The sequence below is a fragment of the Dermochelys coriacea genome, chromosome 7 (genome assembly GCF_009764565.3).
Source record: "Dermochelys coriacea isolate rDerCor1 chromosome 7, rDerCor1.pri.v4, whole genome shotgun sequence".
Taxonomy (NCBI): domain Eukaryota; kingdom Metazoa; phylum Chordata; order Testudines; family Dermochelyidae; genus Dermochelys; species Dermochelys coriacea.
Genome location: NC_050074.1, coordinates 44282234 through 44310068, shown reverse-complemented (window position 1 = coordinate 44310068; position 27835 = coordinate 44282234). Strand labels below are relative to the sequence as shown.

The window sequence follows — 27835 nt, the reverse complement described above, 5'->3', positions numbered from 1 at the left end:
GGCCTACCAGAGAAACATACACCCTCCTGTCTGCTTAACATACAGGCTGTGAGAAAGCCCCAGAATCCTGCAGTTGATAGTTGGTGGACACAGCTACAGATGCAGGCCCTAGCTGTGAGGTATGTAATCTTCACCCCATCACACTGGGTCAGGGTTCACGCCACACAAGGCACAGGTGGTAAATTAGGATAATTAACCTGATAGGCTTTCCCTGGGGAAGAGCCAGGACTTGAAGGACTGATGGAGCCCACCCAGCTGGGGAGAAACAGGAAAGGCAGGTTTAAAGCCAGTAAGCTGAAAGTGACTGCAGGGGAAGTAGTCTGTAGTTACTCTCTGGGAGGAGGGTGTTTGAGCTGGTACACCTAGAGGTGGGGAAAGCTCAGGGTCTAAGTGAAAGTAGACCACTGTTGCCAGGTATATGATCTCTGGATTGGATCCCACAGCAGTGTGGGGCCCTGGGTTCCCCTACCAGCCATTGAATGAGTGGTACTATCTGGGCAGCGATCCTGAAGACTGTCCGGGACCATTTGCCCCAGTCACTGAGGGAGTGACTTAGCCAGGGCACTGGTCTGTGGATGGGAAGAACCAGCAATAGTGGCCTCATTCGATTTGGTGGTGTTGGCTAAGAGCTGAAGGCCTGGGAAAGTCAGGGCCCATGTCGCAATGGCCTAAGGCCTTAGAGGTCACAAAAGGAACAAAGGGAATTTTCCTCAGATAAAGGTAGGTTCTGGCATAAAACAGGAGATGGTAACTCAGTCATCAGAGGGGAAGCTACTTACTCCTAAGATAATGCAGAGAGAGAACAAATGAACCATTCGTGAACAAATGGCTATGAAAGACAGTCCCTCCAACTGAAGAGTTCCTGGCCTCTATACAGTTCTATAAAACGGGTGAACTAAGGATATAAACTGAGAATCTGGGGATAACCTACCGCTGGAATGCTGACTGTACCCTGATTCTGATCAGGGCCTAATGGAAAAAATGTTAGTTAACTGGCATGACAGACAGAGAGTCAAAACCTACATGGTTCTGAGACTAATGGGCAAAATAATAGCACATTGATTTAGCAGCTGGAAGAGTAACAATGAAAGTGGCTTTTTATGTTGGCCGTTGCATGTGAATACAGTGAAGACCCAGGTCAATTACATGCTCGCTAAAAGATCTTTCACTGGATAGCCTGTGCTCTCCGAGTGGCTGTGAGTCATTATGATCTTATTTGCTGTGGAAATGATGGCTTATTGCTGTTCAGCAAGTCTTTTGTGAGGTATAAACTCCAGTAGTACGTTAATCACTGTCCTTTCACTAAAAGAAAAGGAGTACTTGTGGCACCTTAGAGACTAACAAATTTATGCAAGCACTGAATTTAGCCGTATAGAGTGGAAATCTGTCAACTTCATGAAAAAACTCGTACAAATTTGTTAGTCTCTAAGGTGCCACAAGTACTCCTTTTCTTTTTGCAAATACAGACTAACACGGCTGCTACTCTGAAACCTGTCCTTTCACTGTGAGATCGAGAGTCAGGAATCCATCACATGACATTTTTAAAGATACATTTCCACTTTTTCACTCTGAAAGCTCTTGTTTGTCATAGGTACAAGACAAAAGATAGTGTGTCGGTCTGTCTTCTTTGTGCCTTATCCTTCAGTGAACAACTACCTTCCCTGAGCAGAGATCTTTGTTTCATTTCAATTACCTTTCCTTTTTTCCCTATCAATGAAAGAAGGATTATCTATCCTCACCTTTCCCCATGTGTCCTATTTTGAAACCTGGCATTCAAACCCAGTCCAATACCACCCCAAACCCACTAATTAATAGTTGTCACATTAGGAATGCGAAGCTGTGCCAGTGTGAGACTTAAAAAAAACAAAATTATGTGAGATTTGAAGGGTCTTATTGAACCAGAGCAAACTTCTGTACTATAAGAATGAGATGCTTTTTTAAAAGGCCTTTAAAATTAGAGGACCAGATTGTCACCTTTTACTCACTTTGAGGAGCACCTTATTCAGTAAGTAGTGCCAATGATTTCAACATGGAGTAAAGTACTACTCAGTATGAGGGAAGCAGGCAGAATCAGGCCCAGAAATTATGGAGGCGGGTGTGGAAATGGGTGTGGTGTGGGATTTGCAAACCCAAAATCCAGGAGTCGTTTTGATCCTATTTTACCAGACTCCACAAAATTCAGAGATGGGTGTAGATAAACACACCTGATTTTTGGCTCAGTTCTTCTTTAATATTAATCTGAAAGGCAAGAGTCCCCTCTCTATGTGAGCTGGGTCTAGAAACTGTGGCTTGTAGTGCGGGTCATTATTTCAACTAAGAGGCAGGGCATATGTGTGGTGATTAATCTCTGACTCTAGTCAGTTACAAAATCTTATTCATAAAAAAAAGTCAATAAAACAGCACTGAAGTAAATAGATTGTCTTGCCTTGGACAAATTTCCTGGAATTTCATTCTAAATACACACGTTTCCTGGCACCTTGGCTGTGGAAATACAGTAAGTTCACGTTAAAGTCAAACATTGAAGTTTCAATTGCCAACCCTGTGTTGCTATCTCTCTTCCCCCCACGGATGCTCTGAAAAGGCACAGCTAGGTCATACATTCTGACTGTCCCTGTGCTACTTGTTGTCACGTCTGCTTGGAGCATTAAGTTCAAAGGCCACTTCATACTGAACCCGGAAGATGAATTTTTTCCATACGTGTGCAGGAAATACAGCTTCAGGCTCCTGCTCATCTAAAACTGTCAGAGCCTTCCTGTAAATACAGGGACTTCTGTGAACACAAAAGGAAAATTGCTAGGGCCCTCCAGGTCCTAATGAGGAAATTAAAGAATTGACATTGGGCCTGATAGTGCCATAGGCCTCTATTGACTTCAACAGGATTACTCAGCATCAAGGTTACAGAATTGGGCCCATTATTAGTGATTTGTCCCATTTGGATGTGATACTCAGTTTTCTAACCCAAGCAACTCACCTAGGTTAAGTTGCACTTAATTCCACAGAGGCTGGTTTATGGGCAAAAGCACTGAAACTGTACTTGAGTGCATCCCTATTCAGAAAATCACGTGCCTAAGTGCTTTGCCAAATCAGAGCCTAGGTAGATTGTGTGCTATGTCAGTATTGGTGCTTTCTGTGGAATGAGCATTGATGAATTCAATCACCTGGAAAATTAGCACCAGTTTCCCACAGATACAGAAAATGTTCCCAATACTCCTGTCACGCTGGTGCAAATCAGGAGTGACTCTGATGAGTTGACTAGGGTTACACCAGGGTAAGTGAGAGGAGAGTGTGATCCAGTGTTCATCAGTCTTTGGTTCTTATAGAACTGTAGAAATGATGGTTTGGAAGGGACCTCAGGAGATGATCTAGTCTCTCTCTTCCCTAGGCAGGATTAATTATACCTAGACCATCCCTGACAGATGTTTGGATACAGTTGTGTGCTCCCCACTGGTGCCCAGCTTAGGAGAGCCCAACACAGCCACAGAGTGGAGCATCAAAGGGGGGACCACGGATGTTAAGGGCCAGCTTCTCAAAAATTGCTCAGCACCTAGCTGTTCCCACTGCCACTTGCAACCATATCTGTAGGTGGGCTCATTGCCTAACATGCACCTGGTGCTCTGGAAGACCCAGCCACTTATTCTAAGACCTATATGGGAGCTGAGCTCTCTTGAAAACTTGGCTCCAATTGCGGATGCTCAGCTGTCTTAAAAATCTGGCCCTCCAGAGTATTGTTCTTCCTCTGTTTTAAATTCTTTGTATTGATTACAGCGGCTGTGAGCTTAGGCCTAGATCCTCAAAGGCACATAGGAAATCAACTCCCTTAGACAATAAATACAGTATCCACCCAGTTGATCCTTCTCTATGCTCTAACCTGGCTGGACAGGCGGTTCTGGTCACTTGGGTGGAGCATGAGGCCATAGGGGACCAGTGGCAAACAGCAAGCATGGAAAAAGCTGTGTCCCATTGCCCATTCCCCGATCCATGCACTCCCCTTAGTGTATCCATGAGCCTTATGTATAACGAAAGCACATGCCAGTATATGCTATTGTGTAGCTAGATACCTACTTTCTAACGGCTCAGGAATCTTGTCCTGCAGCTTTGTGCCTCACAGAGGTCCCAAGGTCTTTACACCTTTGTAACCGCACTCCCAGCTGCTTTAAAATAGCAAAGCTCCCTGTGAGGCTGGACTATAGACTTTTGCAGTCTTTGCCTCTCTGAATGGAGCTGTGAATGGTTGGTTGATTGCTTCCTGGCTGGTACTGTAGGGGAAACATAAAAAGCAACTTGTCTGGGTACTACTTGATTCCTCCAGAGCATCACAAAATCTCTGTAACATGGTTAATATTGTACTTCTGCTGTACTCTCCCCGGTCAGCATGTCACAGTTGTCATAGGTACTGATCCCCCTCTCTCAGGCTGTGTTGGGAAAGGCAGTAAATGCCAGCTAATTTAATAACCGAATCCTACAGAGATGTGAGACTGGAGAAGGCTTTTAGCTACATATTCAGAGCCCTGTCTTCAGCTGGTGGAAATCAGTAAAGTTGATTGACCTCAATAGAACTGCACTGCGGTACAGCAGCTAAGGATCTGGCCCTCCATTTTTAATAACAGCCCAGGGCCTTTTACTTCCTTCATTGAATCCCTGGTGACGATGAGCGACGTTTGCATTGAGTTGAAGGCTCGTGGGCCTAAGTGTCTTCCACTGCTGGTGTAAATCAGGAGTAAGATGACTGATGTGAATGGAATTGCACTGACATGAAACTGGTGGGAGAGGGATATCAGGCCCCCGGGTTTGTTGTGCTGCGGGCTGTGTGTTTGCACCTCCTAATGAATTTGGACTATAGAGTGACAGTCTGTTTTTTTGAGCATAAGCTTTCGTGAGCTACAGCTCACTTCATTGGATGCATTCGTGAGCTGTAGCTCATGAAAGCTTATGCTCAAATAAATGTGTAAGTCTCTAAGGTGCCACAAGTACTCCTTTTCTTTTTGCGAATACAGACTAACACGGCTGCTACTCTGAAGTCTGTTTTTTGTTCATTTTTAGAGCGGCATACAGCTGATCTAAACTGGGGCAGTGCATGTCTGGAAGTTCTCTTTCAATGGGGAACTCATTAAAGTGCTTTTTATGAAGATCCTCCCTCAGGTTAGAAATCCTTCTGGGATTTTTTTTTTCCGAACACAGTTAATGTACAGCTCCCTCAATAGCTTGTGCAAACATTAACCTGCCATTCTGAAAGTGGAAACCAGAGGGGCCTGCCAAGAAGAGCTGGTCAGTGCAAGTCCCATGAATCATGCAACCAGCTCATTGGCTCATGATGACAGCTCACTTACTGACACAGGGAAGGGGGAGGGAATGTGATTCATTTCTCAAGCTGCTACCTTTAGGTTATGGAAACTGTTGTCAGGGAGTGCAGAACTGGGCCAGAAGTAAATGAACTGGAACAAGGAAGGCAGTGGTGATTTTACAGCTTGGAGGAGGAGCAGGGTGCGAGGCAGTGAGTGTGCAGTGCCCGTTCCTATTTAATTTATTACTTTGAATAGCTACATGTATCCGATCTCCTTGTCTCAGAAAAGCTGGGGAGAAAATGAGTTAATTAGGATCAGGGGGGCATTGTTTCTGAATTCAATTTCAAGTGAAATTCAATTGCTGCCCGCCGCTGGTGCCAACTCAGATTTCAAGATGTGGCACTTGTGCTTTTGGAGACAGCAGCAGCAGCAGGCTTACACTGTGTGCATCTCAGCTGTTCGCTTAGAGAGTTTCATCTAATTAGCATTGAAAGCCCTGGCACTCTGGGGTAATAAAGCAAGAAATTCATACTAATGAGTAATGTGAGGCGGTGTTCAGGCAGGAAATTTCTCGACTGGAACCACACACGTGAAATATCCTGGGGAATAGTAAGAAAAACAAAGGAAGAAATTGAAAGGAATTGGCTGGCTTGGGTGAGGAAGCTAGGGAAGAGAGACATGAATCCTACATAATGGGAAAGAGAAACATACTTTTCATTACTCAGACACACCCACCGGACCAGAACACCCATCAACTTTAGAAGTGTCTGCTAGTCAAATCGAGGTCTGACCTTCTCAAGAAGCCCATGTCTTTCTCATGATGAACCCAAATCCTGTATCTGAGCACCCCAAAACTTTTGTATGGTCAGAGTAGGAGCAGCCATACCAGATCAGGTCAGGGGTCCAGCCAGTCCAGCATCCTGTCTCTGACAATAGCCAGGATTAGGTGCTTCAGTGGAAGATTGAAAAAACCACCTATCCATGGGGGTAATTTGTTCATGCTGTCTCTCTGTTAGCAGTTGATTTATTGCCTCAAAGCATGAGGGTTTACCTTTTTTTATACATCTCTCATATTTAACATAACTGTGGATGTTTTTGCTGAAGAGGTAGTCCTGTCTGAGTCCTACCAAGCATGGAGAATATCTTGTGGCAAGGAGTTACACAGGTTAATTATGTTGTATAAAAAGTATTTCAGCTTTAAAATCGCCTGTCAGTTTCATTAATGTCCCCCTGCCTGCGCATGTGTGTATGATGATGTAAGTTTACAACTAATGAATAGTGTAAAGAAATAAATAGCAGAAGGGATCAGAATTATTTGTTGTAAACCATTTACTGGGTCTGTCCAGTTCTTTCCTGAGTTGTCTATGAATAAATAATGGCTTCAGCTGATGTAGTCAGATGTTTTAGGGCCAGGAGGAACTATTAGATAATCTAGTCTGACCTCCTGCATAACACAGGATGGAGGAGACTACTGTCTTTCAGAAGACCCTATGGGGTTTAGGAGCCCAACTCTTTCCATTTCAGTGACAGTTAGGCACCTAACCTCCTTGGGCACTAGCCTTGGTGAATTTCAGGTAGATAGTTGGCCAAGCTGGAATTATCCACTAAGACTGCGTGGTCTTTCCTTTCATAGACAGGCAGTGTGTTCTAGTGGATAGAGCATGGGACTGACTTGGGGGACCTGTGTTCTATTTCTGTGACTGACCTGCTGGGTGACTTTGGGTCATTAATTCCCTGCTCCGTTCCTCAGTTCCCCATCTGTAAAAGGCCACACCTTGGTAAGTGCTTTGAGCTCCAGTGATAAAAAGTGCTATAGAAGAGCTGTTGGGTGAAGGGTGTTACTGAATCTCAGTGTATGTACTGAAGTTGCCAGTAACACAACAGTACTCATCTGCGTGTCCCCCTTCCCAGGGTTTTCAAGCAATACCCCTCTTCTGGGAAAAGAGAGCTCCCCTTTTCAGGTATACATTAACACAATATAAGGGAAACAGCATAGACTTAATCCCATTTGGGTCATGGCCTTTGGTCTGGTGGAAGATTTATGACATTTCATTTGAGAGGCCTCAATTCTGAGCTCAGTTAGGTGAATCTACATGTATCATCATTCAGACTGAAGACCTATTGAATGGCCTAATATTGTTGATCCCTTAGTTGGGCTCAGAGCAGAAGCCAGCAGCAGCATTTCTCCAACCTTCACTGCTGTCGCCATGCTGTGGGCAGCACCATGAAGCCATGACTTCAATAAGGGAGAATAATGACTAATTGCAGATAAATGTTAAATCACTTGGCCAGAAAAAGGGAAAAGCTGATCAGTCGGAGAGACATAAACAGTGTGTCCTAAAACCTATTAAAATTGGGGCTTATGATTTAGTTAAAATTAAACCTGATCTACTAATAGCCTCTACATTTCCCAAAGTATTAGGAGAGAAATTGCCAGCAGAACAGAGTAATAGTTTATCCAGTTTGGTGTCCTATCTCCACCAGCGGCTTTTGATAGATGATTGAGATGAGGAGGCAAAACCTGCATAATAGGCCAGATTCATGGACGTTAGTGGAGTTACATCAGCAGAGATGCTGGCCCAACTATCTAACTGCTCCTGATTTGAAGAAGAAGAATTCCTTCCAGACCTCAGCCATAGATCAATGTACACCCTGAAGCAGGGGCGGGCAAACTTTTTGGCCTGAGGGCCACTTCAGGTTTCCAAAATTGTATGGAGGGCCAGTTAGGGGAGATTGTGCCTCCCCAGAGAGCCAGGCATGGCCTGGCTCCCCGCACCCTATCCAAAGCCCCCTGTTTCTCGCACCCTGACGGGCCCCTGGGACTCCTGCCCCATCCAACCCCCCATTCCCTGATGGCACCCCCAGACCCCTACCCCATCCACCCCTCCCTGTCCCCTGACTGCCCCCCACTGCCACACCCAACTCCTCCTCTCATTCCTAACTACTCCCCCCCAGGACCCCTGCCCCATCCAACCACCCCTTCTCCCAGACCGCCCCCGGAACCCCTGCCCCTGACTGCCCCCCGCCACCTCATCCAACTCCCCTTTCCTTCCTGACTGCCCCCTCAGGAACCCGCTGACCCCATTCAACCCCCCTGTTCCCCGCCCTCTGACCGCCTTGACCCCTATCCACACCTCTGCCCCCTGACCACCCTCCCAAACTCCCTTGCCCTCTATCCAACCCTCCCTGCTTCCTTACTGAACTGCCTGGAACACCGGTGGCTGGCGGTGCTACAGCCATACCACCCAGAGCACCAGGACAGGCAACCGTGCCGCCCAGCTGGAGCCAGCCACACCACCGCACAGCACAGAACACTGGGTCAGGCCGCGGCTCTGCAGCCCCGCCGCCCAGAGGATTGCACCGGCAGTGCAGTGAGCTGAGGCTGCAGTGGAGTGGGGACAGCAGGGGAGGGGCTGGGGGCTAGCCTCCTGGGCCAGGAGCTCAGGGGCTGGGCAGGAGCGTCCCGCAGGCTGGATGTAGCCTGCGAGCCATAGTTTGCCCACCTCTGCCCTGAAGGATAAGCAACAAATCGCTCTTACAGTTTTACCCTTAGCTAGTTGTATTGTAGGCTCAGCTGGTATAAATCAACCTAACTCCAGTGACTCGTGACACCAATGTACCTCAGCTGAAGATCTGTCCCTCTCTTCCTACTCATATGAAGTATTCATGACTTTTGTGGCTTAGTGCAGTATATTTAATGTAAAGGGAAATGCACATGCAGTTGCTTTATTATATTGCAGCCATCTTCTGAAGTAACCAGTTCAAAGATTGCCCCCCCTTGGCACATTTATTTTACACTCATTTCTCTCAAATGAATAATCCTTAGATGCATCTCACATGGTGCATGTTATGCTGCAAAGATTCAAGCTTTGATGCATCTGGAGCCTCGTGGGTGAGCCTTGTAGCTTTAAAAAATAGGGGAGGCTTGGAAAAATCTAGGGAACTTCTGTTTTAGCAGCTTTGATTCTGTACTGACCTCTCTCTCTCTCTCTCTCTCTCTCTCGCTGTTGGTTGCTGCAGAGTTTCCAGTTTCAGAGGGATGCTTGATAACATATTTTGGGAGAATCTTCTTTGGCTTTTCTACAAGTTCCTTAACAGCTTAGGGTCAGATTCTGATGCCTTTTCCATAGGAACATTACCATCATACTGGTACATCTGAGTGGTCATTCTAGTCCAGTGTCTCCCAATACCTTTCAGAACCAGATGCTTCAGAGGAAAATGCAAGAACCCCCCTCAATAGAAAGTTATGGGATAATCTGCCACCTGTGCAGATCTCATCCTAATGCTTAGTAATTGGAGATAAAATCTCATGCATATATCCTTGCCATTTATTTCAGTGGGACTAGCCATGGAGTAAGGTGCTATTCACCATGTGTAAAGGTATCAGAATCTGTCTCCCTGGCAGTAAGTCACATGAATGGTGTTCAAGGCCCATTGAAGTCCAGAGGAACATTCCTACAGACTTCACTGGGCTCTGGATGAGACCTCCCCACCCCCCAGCCAATGCAGTGGAGGTTCCTGTCAGCGATGACTTCTCAAAGATCAAGGAATGTGGGGAACCTTGCAGTGGGCAGGAACCCCAATAACTGTAGGGTGTCACAACGCTTTTTACAGAAGAACCTGGCATGGGAGGTTTACAGCACACATCTCTGGGGCAGATTTTCAGAAGTGCCAGTGGGATTTAGGAACATGCATTGAAAAGCCAATGAGCCTTGTGCTTCAAATCCAAGAGGCCCTCTTGAAAACCACCTCTCTTAATAATTATTAATAATAAAAAAAAACCTACACTAGAATTCATTTCCCTCTCATCGGTCTGCTCCATAGTTTAAAAGCAAAGACCAGGGAGCCAGGAGGCTGGAGTTACTGGAGGCAGGACGAAAGAGAGGGTTGTGGCTGTATGAGAAAGGAACCTCAAGTCAGGAGATGCCAGGAAGTGTCAAAGGGAAAAGTTTGTGGGGAGAAAAAAATGGTGATGTGTATCCCTTGCTCCACTAATTTGAGGGGGAGGTGTGAGGGGAAGGAACAGTCCCCTGTTACAACCAAGAAAGGGGTCCCACTAACTGTCAGAGCTCTGAACTCCAGAACAATTCCTCCTTAAAGAGAAGAGAGTGACTGTTCTCTGTGGCGCATGTTATCTTTGCCCATAGCTGTTTCATTCTGAGGCAATAAGTAACTTGTCTCAAAGGTCTTGTTTGCACTCGATGCAGCTTTTGAAGTCCTGAGTCACTCTTTACCCAAACTCACCCTAAGATACATCTGTTTGCTCTGTGGTTATATAATGGCTGGGAAAGTCCTTGAGTGCAAAGAAAGAAGAACCTTCAATTGCATCTTAAAACTCAACCCTGCTCATATAATGAGAAGTTAAAATATCATTTTTAGCAAGTGGGTCCCTTGATGAATCATCCCTGATTTCAGCACAACAGGTTTGCAAGCCCTGGAGTTGCATTTGGTTGTGCCTTTGGGATGGGAGATCTTTATGGATTTTAAATTCAAGACAAGCCCTACTAATCCCTCTGTTCCAAATTGCTCCCACTCTAAATCACTTTCAAGAATTGATCAAATAGGTTTCCCCTCGCCACCATTAAGCACTGATAACTTTGAGTCAGCACTCGTGACTCCAGCCGATTCAATGTGGGACCAATGAGAGTCTCTGAAGGGCGACAAGCAATTATACTTATCAACAGGCGCTGTGGGTGCTCAGCACCTTAGAATACGGAACTGAGTAATTTCAAACTCGGCTTTTGCTGTCAATGCTATGGAGATTAAAAAAAATCAAGTTCAGAAGAAAATTGGTTGAGTATTCACACAGCTGTGAAAGTTTAACATTGGAAAGCCCCTACTAAAGCAGCTGGAAAATCTGCTTTGAGCACTGAAGAGACAAATAAGACAGTATATAATCAAACCTCCCTGACTATGAGCCCCCATCGCTTCAAATGGGCGTTGTTTTTCTTTTCAAAAGCTTTTGATTAATAACACTACCACTGCCTTTCTTATAGAACACTTCTCACCCCAGACCTCAAAGCCTTTCACAATCTTTTAATCTAGTTCTCTTCACAACAGCCCTGGGAAGAAGGGAATCATGGTTATCATCCCCACTTTGCAGATGGGAAATGAGGCACAGAGAGGCTAAATGACTTGCCCAAAGTCCCACAGGAAGTCTATGCGGAGCAGGGAGTTGAACATGGGTTTCCCATGGTCCTCCATCAGTGCCTAACTGATAGAACCACCACTCTCAAAGGGGTCTGCAAATCACATTACATTTGAAGTTGCAGCCACTGTTACATTATCCGAATGTTCGCAAATCAACTGTGGACTGAGCCCATGCATGGAGAGAGAGAGAGCACCAGAAGAGTTTAGCGGAGTCAGTAATCAGCAACTGAAAAATGGGTGGGTTGAAGGGAAACCTTAGGTACAGCTGGCACGGCTTATAAAGTTTAAATAGAAACACAAATGTTTATCAAGTTCCCCTTTTGAAATCGTACAAGATCCTTTATACAAAAATACAACAATCCTGCCACCTCAATCTTTGTTCTCAGATCCAACAGAGCAGCAAAAACCCTCTTCTGGCCTAGTGCATTTGCTAATGATCCTTTCCCAGCTGGGTACATTACATTGGAATATGCAGGCGTTTTTGTAGTAAGAGCCCTTTCCATAATGTACAGAGATTGGGGTGAGCCAGCCTTTGCGCTTGTCTTTGCCAGACAGGGCTCTCTGCCAACTGCACTCGCTTAATTCCTTCTCTTTGTTCCTGTGTTTCCAATCTCCTTTTTGCACCTCAGGGCAACATCTTTCAACCTGGGTCATCCTGGGAGCAGGGGGAAAAAGAGAGGAAGAAGATTTAAAAACAACAACGTGTTGGCCAATGACTCCAAGAAGATGGAACAGTACAAAATCAGACTGGAGCCACATGTACTTCCTAGCTGGGCAGTTCACTTTCATCTGGCCATTAGATTTCAATCAACAGCCCTCAACTTCCCATGTACTGAAACCTGGTTATTATGGGTTCACATTCCCTTATTTTCATCCTAAATCTAGAGAATTAAGGGAGTTCCTCTAACCCTGCTGTTTAGGAACTCTCCCCTCTCAGGTAAGATGTAGTGAGAAGCTGATGCTTATCTGAAACCTCCAATCTTGGCGTCCTCTCCACAAAGGTATTTAGGTGCTTAATTTCTATTGTTTTTTTTATGTGATTTTTTTTTAAAATCCTGTCTATTTCAGTTACATGGCATCAGGCAGATGATGATAAACACATCTGACTTTGCTGGCAAGGATATTAGCAAAGCCCCCAAACACCAAAATATCCTGCAGGAAATAATTAGGAATGTCTCTTGACTCTAGCTTCAGGAATAGTGAGTGGAAGCCTTGCTATGGGGACTGGGGTGACTGCTGGAAATGAATGCACTGTTCTCATAACCTAAACATGCTAGTCTTAAGAGACAAGAAAAGCCTTGAGACAAGGCAAATCAGCTTATTAGCAGAGAGTGCCTCCAGCTCCTGGAACAGAGCATTGTAAAGAAATAGGGGAGTAAATAATTCTATTTATGAATTGTTTGTTTGTTTATAAGTTTATTTGTTTGAAATGATGAGGAGCAAACAAGTCTCTCACTATGCTGTCTGGACCTAATTTTTCCATTGCCCAGTGCAAAGTGAGGAGGAAAAGCTACCATTTTGCCTGGGGAGTGTATTGCACCCGGCCTCATCCTGGTGTCAATGGCCACAGTGTAGGGCAGTGGTGAATCAGGCCTATTATATGTGTCTGGCATTTTCACGAGCCATGCTGCACAATGAGCAAAATGAAAGCTCAGTAAATTAGGTGGCTTAAATCTCCATTCATGTCAACCTCCACTGGCCCTGCCGCCTGGTGTCGTCTGGACTGTCTGTTTGTAGAGCCATCATGGTAGGCAGAGATGTCATTGAAACTGACAGTAGGACTATGCACCAGGGAATCAGAATGATGGGTGGCATCTGCTGTGTCATGTCTGAGCCCCTTTTCTCCAGGAAGGGTTTCTGTCCCAGCTGATGATAGGAATCTTCCAACTGGAGAGAGTTGATGTGTCATCTTACAGCAGTGGCATAGCTGAGTGTGGCATATGACAGGGCTCCCAGCTTTAACATCTCTGTTAGGGCTAAAAAGGATCGCTTGCTCTTATGTTAGCCCTAAACGGAGAGTGAGGCAAGGGTATTGGTTTTCTTTTTTTTCCTATTTAAATGTAATGTTTTTCATGGAAAACATCCTTGTTTGTTTCAAATTTTCAGATTTTTCTGTTTAAAAAACAAAACAGAAAATTGAAAATTTTGAGGCCTTTGGCCTTTGAATCCCCAGATTTTTTTTTAAAGAAATTGATGAAAAACAAAAAAGATTTTTGTTTTTGATCAAAATTTTTCAAAGATGAAAAAAATAACTTCCTGATGTGCTCTAATAAGTTATTAACCAAGGCAAATGGGATGAGAGATACAATAATCTAAAGGGCAGCAAGCAATTGCAGGTACCAAATGTGGCTCATTACCACTTTATCCCCTTCTCTAGTCCAGTATATTTTCCACCTTTGCCTTCCCTTTCCTATTGTCTGTCTGTTTGCCTCTTAGATTGTAAGCTGTTTGGGGATGGGCCTATTTGGGTCTGCCATGTTTGGAAAACACCTGGTATGTTGAGGGCACTACTAGGAAAAAATGATAATGAGAGGGTGAAAAGTATCCATAAGAAAGAGATGCTGCATGAAGTATTTGTTTGTTCCTAGCAGGATGGTTGCACCTTCTGTCTGACACAGATAGATTCATACAAAGGAACTCCCACCTCTCCTGTAGGATTGCACACATAGCTGGGATGCTAGGGGAACTCTGGAAGGTATGATCTATGCATCTGCATTGCATTAGGAAGCAAAGGGTCTCAGTGACCCTGCCCCCACAGCAGCTAAATGAGTGACTGAAATTATTTAGATTGTAAATGCTTTGGGGCAAGGACCTCTCTTTACTATGTTTTTGTACAGCATCTGGCACAATGGGGCTGTGGTTGTGGCTCCTAGACACTACTGCAATACAAATAATAAACACTATACATACAGTGCCTTCAATTTAATTTGATCACTGGTACATTGGGTCCCCCATCAAATTTGATCAAAACTCCACAAACTGAATAACTGTTAGTAAAACAAAAGCAACTTTTGCCATTTATTTGTTACTTTTGCTCACATTGGGACGATTATTGTTGGATCATTGATTCAACCATTGGCTCAAGACAGTTGTCATATAATTATAATAAGGATGAGACCTTTTGAATGAAGAAGAAACCTCTCCCTTCCCCCCAGCCCCTAGTTGGCTTTTCAGGAGCTAGTGGGAAAGGAGTTTGGGAACTTTGGTTCTGTCCCCAAGTGACCGGAGTTCACATCTCAATAAGTAACCACCACAATTGCCACCATTGTTGGCAGTCTCAGCAGAGAGGCCAAAAACTCAATGGGCCATGGAGATGGAACTCCAGCCTTGCCCTTAAAAGAGGTCAGGGTCAGGGAATACGGACAGAAAGCACTGTAAGGGGAAGCTATTATATGTGGATAAACAGAGGATATCAGTCTTCATGGCTGTCAGTCTAGCATCTTTCACCAGCAATAAATTCACACAAATTTAAAATGACTTAACAAAAAACAAAACAAAAAAGAAGGGAGCCCAAGAAAAACTGTGACATCTGAGAGCTATACCACCCCAGCCCCACTATGCTAGATGCTGTGCAAGACATTAGGGAATTGCTATTCCAAATTTTAGCTCTTTGGTTGTATAGATTAGAGGGGCACAACTTATCTCAAAGATGACCGTGAGAGCATCAATGAACATTTACACTTGCAAAATGGGGAATCTCACAGGCAACAGGCACTTAATGTACAAGTATCTGTTTGCACTTGCAATTTCTCTTATGTGCACATATATGCATAACTTATGAATTACACCCTGGGCGCATACCATGTTTGATATTCTCCTTGGTGGTCATCTGGGTTGCAAGATCAGTCACTTTATTCTGTCAAAGTACTTCCAAATGGACTGGATTGAAATGAGCAGAAAGCTAAACAAAATATGCTAACAGTAAGTCAGTATTCACCCCTCTCTTCAGATTCCAGAATGTCCGATCAGTTGTGCCAAATTCTTCTCCTCTTCTTTCATCATCTCTCCAGCGAGAAGGAAGAGTCCTCTTTGAGGGAAATAGATAGATGTTACCATCCCCAGCTGCTGCCTAAGCCTACATGATTGTCAGCTAAACGTTAAGATATGCAAAAACTCCTTCCAGCCAAGACAATCATAGCATGAATCCTATCTGTTTGGTCAGCTGCAGGCTTCCTCATAGGTCTCCTGGCTGCACTGCCACGTCAAAGGAAATGTGCTAACTTGGGATGAACTCTTGCTGCACAATTCAGAGCTGGGTATGAATTCTGAATACTTCAGTTTCTGGTGTGTTTGGAGTTGATGTTTGTTTAGCCATTTACCCTATTATGAAAACTGGGACAAGCATTTGAATAAGGAATTTTGCCCTCCATCCTGGGTATTTAGATCTGGGGGGTTGGTTCAGTAATGTGAGATTTTTGCTGGATTTTGCAGTAGTGCAAAACATCCAAGGGCCAGGCATGACTCAGGGTATGCATCGACTGCCGTGAGAGGTGTGACTGCAGCACATGTAGTTGTACCTAGCTCAAATAACAGTAGCAGTGAAGCCATATCCAGAGCCCCAAGCAGGGGTGCAAAGCCCATGCTAAGGCCACACTGCTAGCACTGTAGAAGTATCCTTAGTCCTTACTCTCACAAATCTCCCACTGAAATCAGGGGAGTTGAGTCTGCTCTTCCATTGGTTTTATGTACCGTGACTCTTCCTGAGTTACTCCTCATTTACAGTGATGGAAGTGGGGATCAGGATCTGGCCCATTATTCATTTCTTTGTGATAGACGGGCTCTGATCTCTTGTGCTCAGTCACCTTCCCAAATCACAAGAATCCCTGGTGAGACATTCCATGTGAACTTGACCTGCTTCTGTGCAGTCTGATGATTTCTGGTCTCTTATTCATGTTTGAAAATTCTCTAAATTACTGGCAATTTTGTGTGAATACCTTTCCTGAAAGAGGAAACTCTCTAAAGGTTTTCAGTTGTTGCCTGTTTCTAAATGACCCCGCTACCCACATGCTGAGTCAGCCGTTTGTCATGTACCAGGGCTAAGTAGCTGCACTATAATCCTGTCTCAGGGTTATTCCATGTACATCCCCTGTTTCATGCTTTTGAATTTCCCTAAAATATATTCACATAAATTTAAGCAGCAAAGAGAAAATCCCCCCACAATGCATGTTTGTGATTATGCTCCACGACTTGGCCTCAAATGTCATTGCACCACTGGGGAAATGACCTTGATCATGAAATACCACAGGCCTGTTTTTCTTTGTTTTTGTAAAACTTTTTCCATATGTAGGCATAGGATGTCTTCTACATAATACTCACTCTGCACTGGAATATCTTTTGTATCCTAGGTCAGGTGTGTGCTGGAAGCCACTGTCCAGTGTATACTGTGGAGTGAGTGACTTAGTCCAGCTCCCATTCAAGTCAATGAGAGCCTTTCCATTGACTATATTGGGAGCTAAATCCCTAGGCCCTTGCTCTATTTTTAATTACAGTAACTCCTCACTTAACGTTGTAGTTATGTTCCTGAAAAATGCTACTTTAAGCAAAATGATGTTAAGTGAATCCAATTTCCCCATAAGAATGAATGTAAATAGGGGGGGTTAGGTTCCAGGGAAATTTTTTTCGCCATACAAAAGACATTATATACATATACAGTATAAGTTTTAAATAATTTTAAACAAACAGTGTGATACTGTGATGATTGTGAAGCTTGGTTGAGGCAGGGGCGTAGTGGGGTTGGGGTATGGGGGCTTGCCCCGCTCTGCACACCTGGCGCTTCTGCCAGAGAGCGGGGTCGGGGCGTGGGGGCTTGCCCCGTTCCACCTGCCTGGCGCTCCTGCCAGGGACCGGGGTCAGGTCAGAGCAGAGCAAGCCAAACCACCTTAAAATGGAACATTGCACAACTTTAAACGAGTATGTTCTCTAATAGATCACAACCTAATAACAAAACAATGTTAACTGGGACAACTTTAAGGGAGGAGTTACTGTACTCAGGCAAAATTCTCATAGGCTTAGGGTCGTTATGATTCAATTTTTATTCAGCCCTTGTTCAGGAAAACTTCCATTGGCTCCACGGAGTTATGACCTTAGGAGTTGGCCCCATATATGCAAAATCATAATAAGCTTGCTGTAGGCTGGTGCTGTGAGTCCATCCGTGACAAATGACACAATAAGCTACCCCATCAGTTCACCACTATTTGTTACCCAGGGGTAGCTTAAGATATTCATGGTTATTGCCCTTAGGTAAAATCAGCAAAATTCTCAAGCGCCAACATTGTTGGTAACATTTTGAGGCCTAGGACTTTGATTTCTCCGTCCTTCACTTGTGAATTAAGTGAGCAGAAGGAAAGAAGGGGGAAAATGCAAAAATAGATCTATTAATTTGAATAAATACAGATAAGTTCTGGAAAACTAAAAAGCTGTGCTTAGCAGTACATTAAACTTAGCTAGAGGGAGTTGGAGGGAAAGGGAAGGGGGTATTTTTAGACGACAGGAACTGGCTTTAAAAAAAAAAGAAATGGTGAGTTTTGTTACTATAATATATGCTGCTTCATGGAATGAGGGACAATATAAAGACAGAGGCAAAGGGCAGAACTTCTTTTATGTTGGTGCGTTGGCAAGGAAAAATAACATGCTGTAAATATTGTAGCTGACACAGCACAGACCCATTTGGACTGGAATAAAGGGCAATAAAAGCCATAAGGTGATTCCTGGGTGCTCTGTTAAGTCTGCCAGGTAGTTAAGAGAAAGCAGATCAGGAAATAAATATGGCAGATAAGGGTGGGTTGTAGGGAGACCAGCACCTCCTCTGACCGTGAAAGGGTTTAATGATTAACTGCATGGAAAAACTAAAGAAGAGGGAACGTGCTTCCAGGGGTCACACAAGATTGCTCTCTTGCACCATTAACTTGATAGCTGCCTTAGCAGAGCCAGGGACTGGTCTGCCTGGACCTCCTCATGTAATATGAGCCAAGAGCAAATTTTAAGGAGCTTTTAGGATCTGAGATCTAAGAGCAGCTTGATTCCAAGGTTTGAGTGCAGCATCCAGAACATCTGACTGGGGGGAAAGTTAGCCAAGGGGACCAGAAAGGCTTTTGAGGAATCCTGATGGGGAATTCTAGAATCAGATGAAATCCATCCCAGCGAAATATAAACAAAGGGGTGGGCGACATGGCTTTAACGGTGTTTGGGGAAGAGATGGAAAGAAGAATGAGCGCTTTGCCAGAGTAAGAACTGCAGGATTTGGCCTATCGGTATTACAGGGCCAGATACACTGATTTACACCAGTTGAGTATTTCCAGTGAAGTCCATTTACACCAGCTGAAGCTTTGGCCCTAGGATACTATTTTTGAATGTTTTTCTGTCAGTTTCCTTAAGAACTGATGGTAGCAGCAGATGGCCAAAAAAGTAACTCTTACCAACTTGATCCTTATTTGGCAGTCTGTAGCTCTACCCTTGTTGCGTGCTGTACAGCATGAAATGGGCCTGATTTTCCTTTCACTTACACCAGTGTAACTACATGTGCTTCAGTGTAGTTACTTCTGATATACAGCAGTTCAAGGGAAAATGAACTAGTGGCCCTGTGCGTTTTACTTCAACGGATTAGGAGTCTTATTGAAGGCCAATGGAATTTAGGCCCCTACATCATGTAGCCACTTCTTAAAATGTTACCCATTGTCCTTTACCTGTAACAGCAAATACAGCACAATGGGCAGATCCTCAGCTGGCTTTAAATCAGTATAGCTCCATTGTAGGAAATGGAGCCTGGGCAATTTAGACAAACTAAGGAGCTGGTGCAGAATATTAAAAATGCTGTAATAACAACTGGTGGGCATCATGAATGAACTAAGGCTGGGAAATATAAGTAGGCTTATATATTATATAGTCTTATATGCATGTATATACATATACACCCAACTATAAGTCAACTTGTGGATTACCTCATTAGTGACAAAAAGCGTGCTGGTTCCCTCTAGTATAACAGAGCTTGAATATTTAGAATTGCATTTGTGCAATTGGGTATGCAATTGCACACTTATAATTTGTTCACACAATGTTTGCAAGTGCATAAGTGACCATGGTAGCTGGTGGGTCAATCGGCTACACGGTTACCATGAATGTACATGTAATCATGAGGACTGCATGCACAAATGATGCATACAGATTTATCTAGTAATGGCCTAGATATCTACTACGTGATCGTTTCTCAGAAAAATAAATCATTAACATATTATTCATTATTATAGGTAATCAATATGCTCTGGTCCTGATCCATGAAGATACTAAGTGCATGCTTAGGTACTTTGCTAATCTCAATGGGAGACATGTTTAAAGTTTGGCATGTGCTTTGTTGAATCAGGGCTCTATGCTTTTGCAAGCAGTGTGAATGATGGCCTAGCCACAAGGCGCAAGATGCTTACCACATAAACAGGACCCTATAGTTGAGCAGTGCCATCAATAAGTAGAAGACGGCTTCGAATTAAAGCCAAGGAAAAAAGGGACAGTCACAAATAAGTGCATTTGGGTTCCTCCAGCTGTTGGGGGTCAGCTTACTCATACAAAGTGTTGATGCCAGAGATCATTTATTGTGGAGTGTGTAAATGTGTTTAAATTGCATTGGACTGTCCTTAATGATTGTACTAGAACACTATGTCCATGAGGCGAGAGAAAGAGAGGACTTATTTATAGAGAGGCAGTGAAGTGTTGCAATGGCTTCTGCAGCATGTACTGGGAGAAATACAAACATCGACTCATTTTCAATGCACTGTTGTGCGGCACCATGTGGTTATTTACAGAATCATGGTTGAAAACAGGCCACTATTTTAAGGACAAGAAATCAACAGTAATTGTTAATGGATAGTTTTGTAGGCTCTTGGCATGTTATTATCTGGCTTTCGGTTTTCTTATTCAGTTCAGGTTGGGTAGTTGAGCTGTGGTCTACACTGGGGGGGGGAGGAGGGAGGGGAGATTGATCTAAGTTACGTAACTTCAGCTACGTTAATAACATAGCTGAAGTCGACGTACTTAGATCGACTTACCGTGGTGTCTTCACCGTGGTGAGTCGACTGCTGCTGCTCCCCCGTCAACTCTGCCTGCACCTCTTGTGGCGCTGGAGTACAGGAGTCAACGGGAGAGCGCTCGAGGGTCAATTTATCGAGTCTAGACTAGATGCGATAAATTGATCCCCGCTGGATCAATCGCTGCCCGCCAATCCGGTGGGTAGTGAAGACATACCCCGAGTCTTTTAATCAGTTCAGTAATTATCCCCTAATTGTCATACATTTCATCTAATTAAAATGCCTTACAAACATAAACTTATCCTCACCGATCCCCTGTAGAGAGTCCATTCTTTTGGGGGGGATGGGAACAGAAGCACAGAAAGGTTAAGGCCAGTGTTTTTGAAATGTGGATGCTTAAAGTTAAGCATCAGGAGTGAATTTTTCCAATGCATGTAAGTGTTTTAGAAACGTAAGAACTTGTCTACATGGTGGACTAATGCGCTCTACAGCAGTGTGACTTCTAAAGCACACTAACGTGTGGCACATTAATTGGTCTGTGTAGTATGCACCAGCAGAGTTTAAAAGTTCCCTAGTACAGTTTAACATAGTTCTGTTTCAAACATCAAAGCACACCAGCAGGATCTACACAGACCAATTTATGTGCAACATACCAGAACCTTTTAGAAATGCAGCCTACCATCCCAGAGCGCATTATCCCATGGCCTGGATAAGCCCTAAGTCCCATTGAAAGTTAGTGGGACTCGGACACCTGAGTCACTTGAGCTCAAAGGTGTTGAAATCAATGGAAGCTAGACACCCGAATACCTTTTGTGGAGCTGGACTTGAGGCACCTTTTGAAAAATGGACCCCAAATCCATGTTTAGGCACCTCCATTGAAACCGTGACTAAGTAAAGCATGTGCTTAACTTTGAACATGCAGGTAATCTCGTCCTTATTCAACAAAACATATACTTAAAGTTTAGCACACATGTGCTTTGTTTGACTAGGGATGGGTCTAAGGAGTAGAACCCAGATCTGCAAGACCATGGGAAACTGATGCTTCCGTACTGCCAGCCATGGCAGAGTTGTGATCAATGCACTATAAACCCTGGGAGATGAAGTGCTGCCCATGGAAGACCTGATTGGTAGCACTCTCCATGACATGTACACTATTTAAGAATAGAGGAAGTTCCAGGAAGTTGTCCGTGCAATTTAGCAGAACTTTGGCTTGTTGCTACAGCAGATCCGAATCCTGTTCCCTGCTACAGACCCTGGCTCTGTTCTTCAGTTCTGACCTTTTGGTTTGACTCCTGGTTTCTGACTCTTGGCTTAAGGCTTTATTCCTGCTCTGATTCCTAGTCATACCTACTAGGTCAGCCTGCACACTTCCCAGCTGTGACAATTGTGTGATTCATGTGAGTAATCCCATTAAGTGTATTGCTGATTTAGGTCCGAACGGGTCTGATTCTCAAAAGGGTGGGGCACCTAGTGCGTTTGTTGCTAGAGAGATTTCTTCTTGCTGTTTAGCGGAGCGTCCAGAAGAGCTCCCAGTGTTTTGTAGTCATGTTAAGAAAGAAATGACCTAAGGGTGGCACCACCTCAGTGGAAACTTCATGCTCTGATCAAGAAAAGGATACTGAAATGGCAAGTTGAAGGATTCTGTGGCCCTGACGCTTTGCTGGTATAAAGCAGTGGTGTTCTGTTAGTGAAGCTTTGCTTATTTACACCAGCTTAGGATCTGGCTCTGGATAACTATCAGTGGGTTTTTTAAGTGACTTAAATTTCCATTATCTTCCTACCTGAATCCCCTGCCATCTGCTAAAGCATCATAATTCTCCTCTGTTGTGACCTGCCATGATAAGACAGCTCAGTCTCCATACCCACTTGATGAAGGCAATGGAAAGATTCATATTGACTCCAATGGGTTTTGGATAGTCCCTTCCTACTGAGACTATCCAACAAGCTACAGTTCTTATGGTTGCCAAATACAGTGTATTCTATCCCACCCCTGTGTCAATAATGAGGGCCTGCAGCTGTGCCTGCCCATTGGTCAGGCAGTCAATGAACACAGCTGGACCACTGCCGAACCTTCTGCTTGGCTAAGGCAGTCAGGTGGCTTGCTCATAAACCCAGTAGCTGTAGAAGATCAGCAGCTGCTCAATGCATATACTCATGGATTCTCTGCCTCCCTGTGCTTTCTTTGCTCTAAGCCCTGTTCCTGCTTTGCTCCAGCCTAGAACCTGCCCTACACCCAGCCTTGTTCCAGTCCTGTCCCAGCCCTGCTCTGGCCTTCCCTGACTTCAGGTAATCTGGTGCTGACCTTTGCCTCTGATTCTTGGTTCTGACTCTGTTTCGACCCTTGGCTCTGGCATTGAGACTCTGACTCTGGTTCTGACCTTTTGGCTCCAATCCCTGACTCTGGCTCTGCTTGGACCTTGGGCTTTGGGATTTGGACTCTGACCACTAGGCCTGACTGCCTACCACCCAGTCTCCTGACACACCCCCACTAACTTCTTTACCATGCTGTCTATTCTGGTCTTCTTAGTAACATGTAGAACTGCAGTGCTAAAACCATCATCTCTTCATGTTCACTGATCCAGTCTCATAGCTTAACATTTAAAATGACAAATTTTGTTTTCAAGGTCTCAGTTATAAATTCTCTAATCGTCCTATTCTCTGACGTAGCTGAACCCCACTCTTCATGCAAGTGGGTCAGCAAATAGCCTGCTTATTTAACACACTGTCTTGATTTTTCTTTGATCAGACAGTTAGCACTAGGGCTGGCTCAGCAAGCTCCAGGAAAATCTATATGCCAGCACTTGGCAAGATAGGTTATGCAGGCCCTCAACGCAATGGGGCAGCCCAATCCTCAGGTGAACTTTTAGCTGTGTCACATAAACAGTGCAGAGCAGCGCTAGGATAGCAGAAGTGTGAGGACACTAGCTACAACTGATTCTTTTTAACTAATATTTTTGGGCTGTGAAACTCAGTGATGTTTTAACCTTTAAAAAAAGGGAAAGACTTGAAAGCATGAGCTAATCTGAGGGATAGCGTAGTCAGAGGCTATTTGGGCACTTGGTACAGTTTGGATCCCGCAATGAGGAGTAGAGCACTATACAGATTGGCTCAGAGAAAGAACTGTCAATCAAGATCATGGTCATAAATATCTCAAGCCTTCCAAAGGTCGGGACTGATATGCTTGAAGGACTGCCCCTCTCTTTCTACAGCCATGGACATCCATGACAGCTGAGCTCTTCTGGATCATACCAAGGGTAAGATTGAGAGCTGAAGATAAACCTTTCTCAGATGTGCCGCTCCCTTGCTGAAGAGACGAGGATAACCACTTACCATTTTCCAACCCAAATCTTCCTGGGCCCTGGCTTTCCCTTGACAATAGAACAAACCCTTCCTCTGACCCATATCCCCATTTCACCCCTTGTTTCCCTTGGATCAAGAAAAGGGAACCATGAGCACCAAGCCATCTCTTTATTGTCTTGTAAGACTGTGGTGTTCTGTTCAGGAAACCCAGAACTGTGAGCCACCATTACTCCTCTGCAAGTGAGAGCTTTGCTGGAGATTAGACTGTCAGTCCCCTGCCACACCTGGCTGTCTGCCTCACCAACAAACTCCTCAAGACTCTTTCAGTGTTAACCTTGCCTTGCAAGTAGCAGTCAGTGAATCCCAGTTCCTGAGTTCCCCGGGGACGTCTCACTGTAGTGTCCAGTCTCTGTGTGACACTCTCAGAAATTAAGTTCGCTGCCTCCAAGAGACAGTGCACACATCAGTGTGTGAGGTTAGCTTGAATACACTGCACTGAGAAGGTTTTGTAATAAAACCAGAATAAGTTTATTAGCAAAGAACAGATTTAAGTGATACTAAGCAAGAGAAAAGGACAGGTGTGGTTACAAACAAAATAAAGCATGCTTTCTAGCATCTAATGCTTAACAGATTAAATCTTGGTCTCAGCCAATCTCTCATTAATAGGCAGAGACTTCAGCTCCCATGGTTGAAGGATTCACCTTTCATGTAATCCAAGAGTTCTGGCCTCTTTTGTCCCTTAAGTGATGGATAACTAGAATGTCTTTCTCCTCCCCTTATATTACTCAAAGTCCATTGACTCTGCCTCAAGAGCCAGGCAGGATTCCTGGGGTGCCTGCTCTGCCCTCTGGTGTGTGCACTCAGCTGCCATTTATTAGCTTGATGGCTTTGATTACCTTATATGTAAATGTACTTTCATTGTCCTCTGCCTATAGACAAGCCAGTCAGGCAAGCAAATCCACATTCCTTTTATCAAAGGCAGGCTGGGTTTACGCATTGTGTAACAAATACATTTTAAGAACATATTTCTGGCATGCTCGCTTGCATGCGCACACACACATACACAACTCTCTGCACACAATCTGTACATACATCATGCAATGATGTTACCAGTTTACATACTATACCTTACACAACACCTTTTAGATACATATTACGACAACAGTATGTAGGGGTAATGAGTGTTTTAGGCCTGATGCGAGTTACAGTAGGGTGGGCCCTCTGCCAGTGGGTATTGAGGAGCTCCCAGGGTCACAAAGGCACTCTGATTTCACAGTGATGAGCTTCAAAGCCATTTGTGGGAGTGAGGTATCCAACCCCCACAATTTAATAATTGGGGTTTGGGGGCCTATCTCCATAATACTTCTTTGAAAATCCCCACCTAAGTATCCAGAGAGAGATTTGCTTATGAACCTGAGTCCTGACCTCTATTGCCCAAACCGCTCTTCCCATACTTCCCCTCCCTATATCTCTTCCAGTGTACCTCATTTCTGATCTGGAGTGTCCCTTGCTGTTTCATTTCCTCTCTTGTGGAGACACTGCAAAGTGTGACCATTCTACACAACGGTTTTATAATTTATGTGCATTTCCGTGAGAGCCTGTGCTAAAGCAGCAAAAGTCATTTCACTCGTAATGAACTGGGTCCGAGCCAACACCCTGGACCTGAGCACTTCAAAGTTGGGTGGATGTTTGGCACCAGATCCAGACCCAAACTTCACAACTAGTTCCTGTCTCTACACTTGGCCCAACCAAACTGCTGGATCCGAACACACCTAAATATAGGGGAAAGTCTGGATCTGGGTCTGCTCTCTGCAGCTCAGCTCCATCTCTATGTGTAGCAGATGGACTGGTTTGGATAAATTAGTTAAAGAGGATTTAGTGTCACAGGGGTTGGCAATCCTACTTCAGATGCAGTCTAGATGCGACAGTCTAGTGCCAAACATGCCAAAGTCAACACAAAGACTTCCACTGACTTCAGTAGGCTTTGGGTCAAGCCTCTAATGACTAGGGACGAATGAAGCTTTCCGGATTATTCAAGAACTAACGTGAATCTTCACGCAGTAAACCTTTATCTGAGGTCTGGCAGTGCTCAGATTGTCTACGTGTCCTGCAGAGGAGTTGAAATTCTGCAAGAAGGGCTGTTATAAAATGTCAAGCCTGTTTTAAATTTTCCAGGCCCCAGAGCTTTAGGCTGTTTGGATATGGGCTAAAATGAACGTCTGAGCAATCTGAATTTTGCCCATCACTGACCTCATCACAGCTGGCACCGGCTGGCCTCCTTTTGCTTGCAATCTCAGCCCAAACGTTAACACCAGAAAGGGCCATGGAGGCTGAGCTTCCATCTCACCCCTCAAAGTCAGCCCTGTAGCCTTGGACAGAGGCATATTGGTGAGTCTGCCATTGTAGGGCCGGTTCTTGGGATACTAGGGAGAGTTAGTCTTTGAGTCTGTTAGTTTCAGGGCTTTCAGGGATGTTGCAATTGACTTGAAAATTGGAAAATGTATTAAAAAGCAAGCTGTGTTGTTAACGTGTAGCAAAACTCAGTGTGACCAATACTGCAATGGCATAAAGTATCTCTGGGGATCCTGTTGTACTAAATTTATGTATCACTATGGACCAGGGATTGTATGCAAATCCAGGGTGGGAGGGTTACCACAGATCCTCCAGGAGCCAAACATGGGAAGGTAGTGGGGATGATTCAGCTTACTAGGACCTCATAAGACTAAAGATAAGCTGTGGATATTAACTTGTATTGTTTTTTTCCTTCTGTAATCCTTTTACAGTAATAGTGAATGTTTTACATTGTGCAGGCTGGTTGGTAACTGATATACACCATTGTAGCCCCTGGAGAAAGGTTAACCGTAGGTGCTGTGCCCTGCTCCAACCTGCTGGGGAAATCACAGTGAGGTGCAGAGTGACTGCAAATCTCAACTTCCAATCTGGAGGAAGAGGGGCATGGGTCTCCACCCAGTCTGGGAGCCTGAAACCTTCAGTGCATGCCTTCAAGGAAGACCAGAAGGGGGCTCAAAAGTGCAGTTAACTGTGACACTTGGTACTTACCATGCTGTTCAGAATAGATCATCTTGTGTCCATTTGGTTCAGATGTTAGAACTGCCTAATTTGGCTGTACATAAAATATACACACAAGGCACTTTATGATTCGTATTACAAAGGTGTGGAACACGTAGGGAATTTTTCTCTTTCCAATGTTGGAAATGGCATAGTGATGAGTCCAAAGAAGATTTTGTGTAAACTGGCGCTGATGCCAATTATTTTATATATTTGGAAATGTTGTTTTTATCAGGAGAATCACGACGTAAAGAACCAGATTTGGGATTTTCAAAGAGACCTAATATAGTTAGGCACCTAAATCCCCCTCACTTTCAATTGGAGTTGGGTGCCTAACCCTGTTAGGCATCCAGCCTGAGGAAATAGCCAAAGGCATCACTGTAAACGTTAAGGGAATCTGTTGTTCTGTCAATGCATGTGCAGCGTGTTCCCATCTAGAGGACAGAAGACCCCTATATAGAAACCCTACAGCAAGGAGACAGGAAGGAACAGGACTCACTAATGTCTGCTCTGCAGGGTGTTCATCGTGGAGGATGGGGTCAGCTGACCCTAGGAGATGATGGTTCCTGCTCAGCAGTCCAGAGGAAGGTAACTCTCCCTAAATCCTTGTCAATACAAGGTGGGGAAAATTTCTGAATGTGTTTAATGGGAGATTGTGTTGCTCCTCATTAAAAAGCAGAAGTCACAGGATATGCAATTGGCTAGCTGCTATGCTACCGTTCAAACATACACGGATGGATTCTGTTTGCCATTCAGTAATGGGTCTGCCACGCAAATAGGCTCCGCTGTTTGTACTATAATAAAGCTATTAAGCACTTTTCTAATATGCAGATTGCCTTTGATATGTTCACCTTTTACTGATATTGCACAATCACAAACAGTCCCGGTAACTCCAAGCAGAATGCATCTGCTGTATGCATTAGTCACCATCAGCTCTAACAGTCCATGGATTTCCATGGTGTGTCCATAGACGATGGCAGTGACAGGAGAGCTGAGCAATCATTGGGGATTTTTTTTGGT

At 44.4% G+C, this 27835-nt stretch overlaps 1 long non-coding RNA gene across 1 annotated transcript; it reads left to right on the top strand.

The window, feature by feature from the left end:
- On the top strand, positions 1-26733 carry LOC122461117. The gene is made up of 3 exons (XR_006282856.1): positions 1-119; positions 5041-5139; positions 26557-26733. It is a non-coding gene; the product is annotated as an uncharacterized LOC122461117 (long non-coding RNA).
- The last annotated feature ends 1102 nt before the right edge of the window (positions 26734-27835 follow it).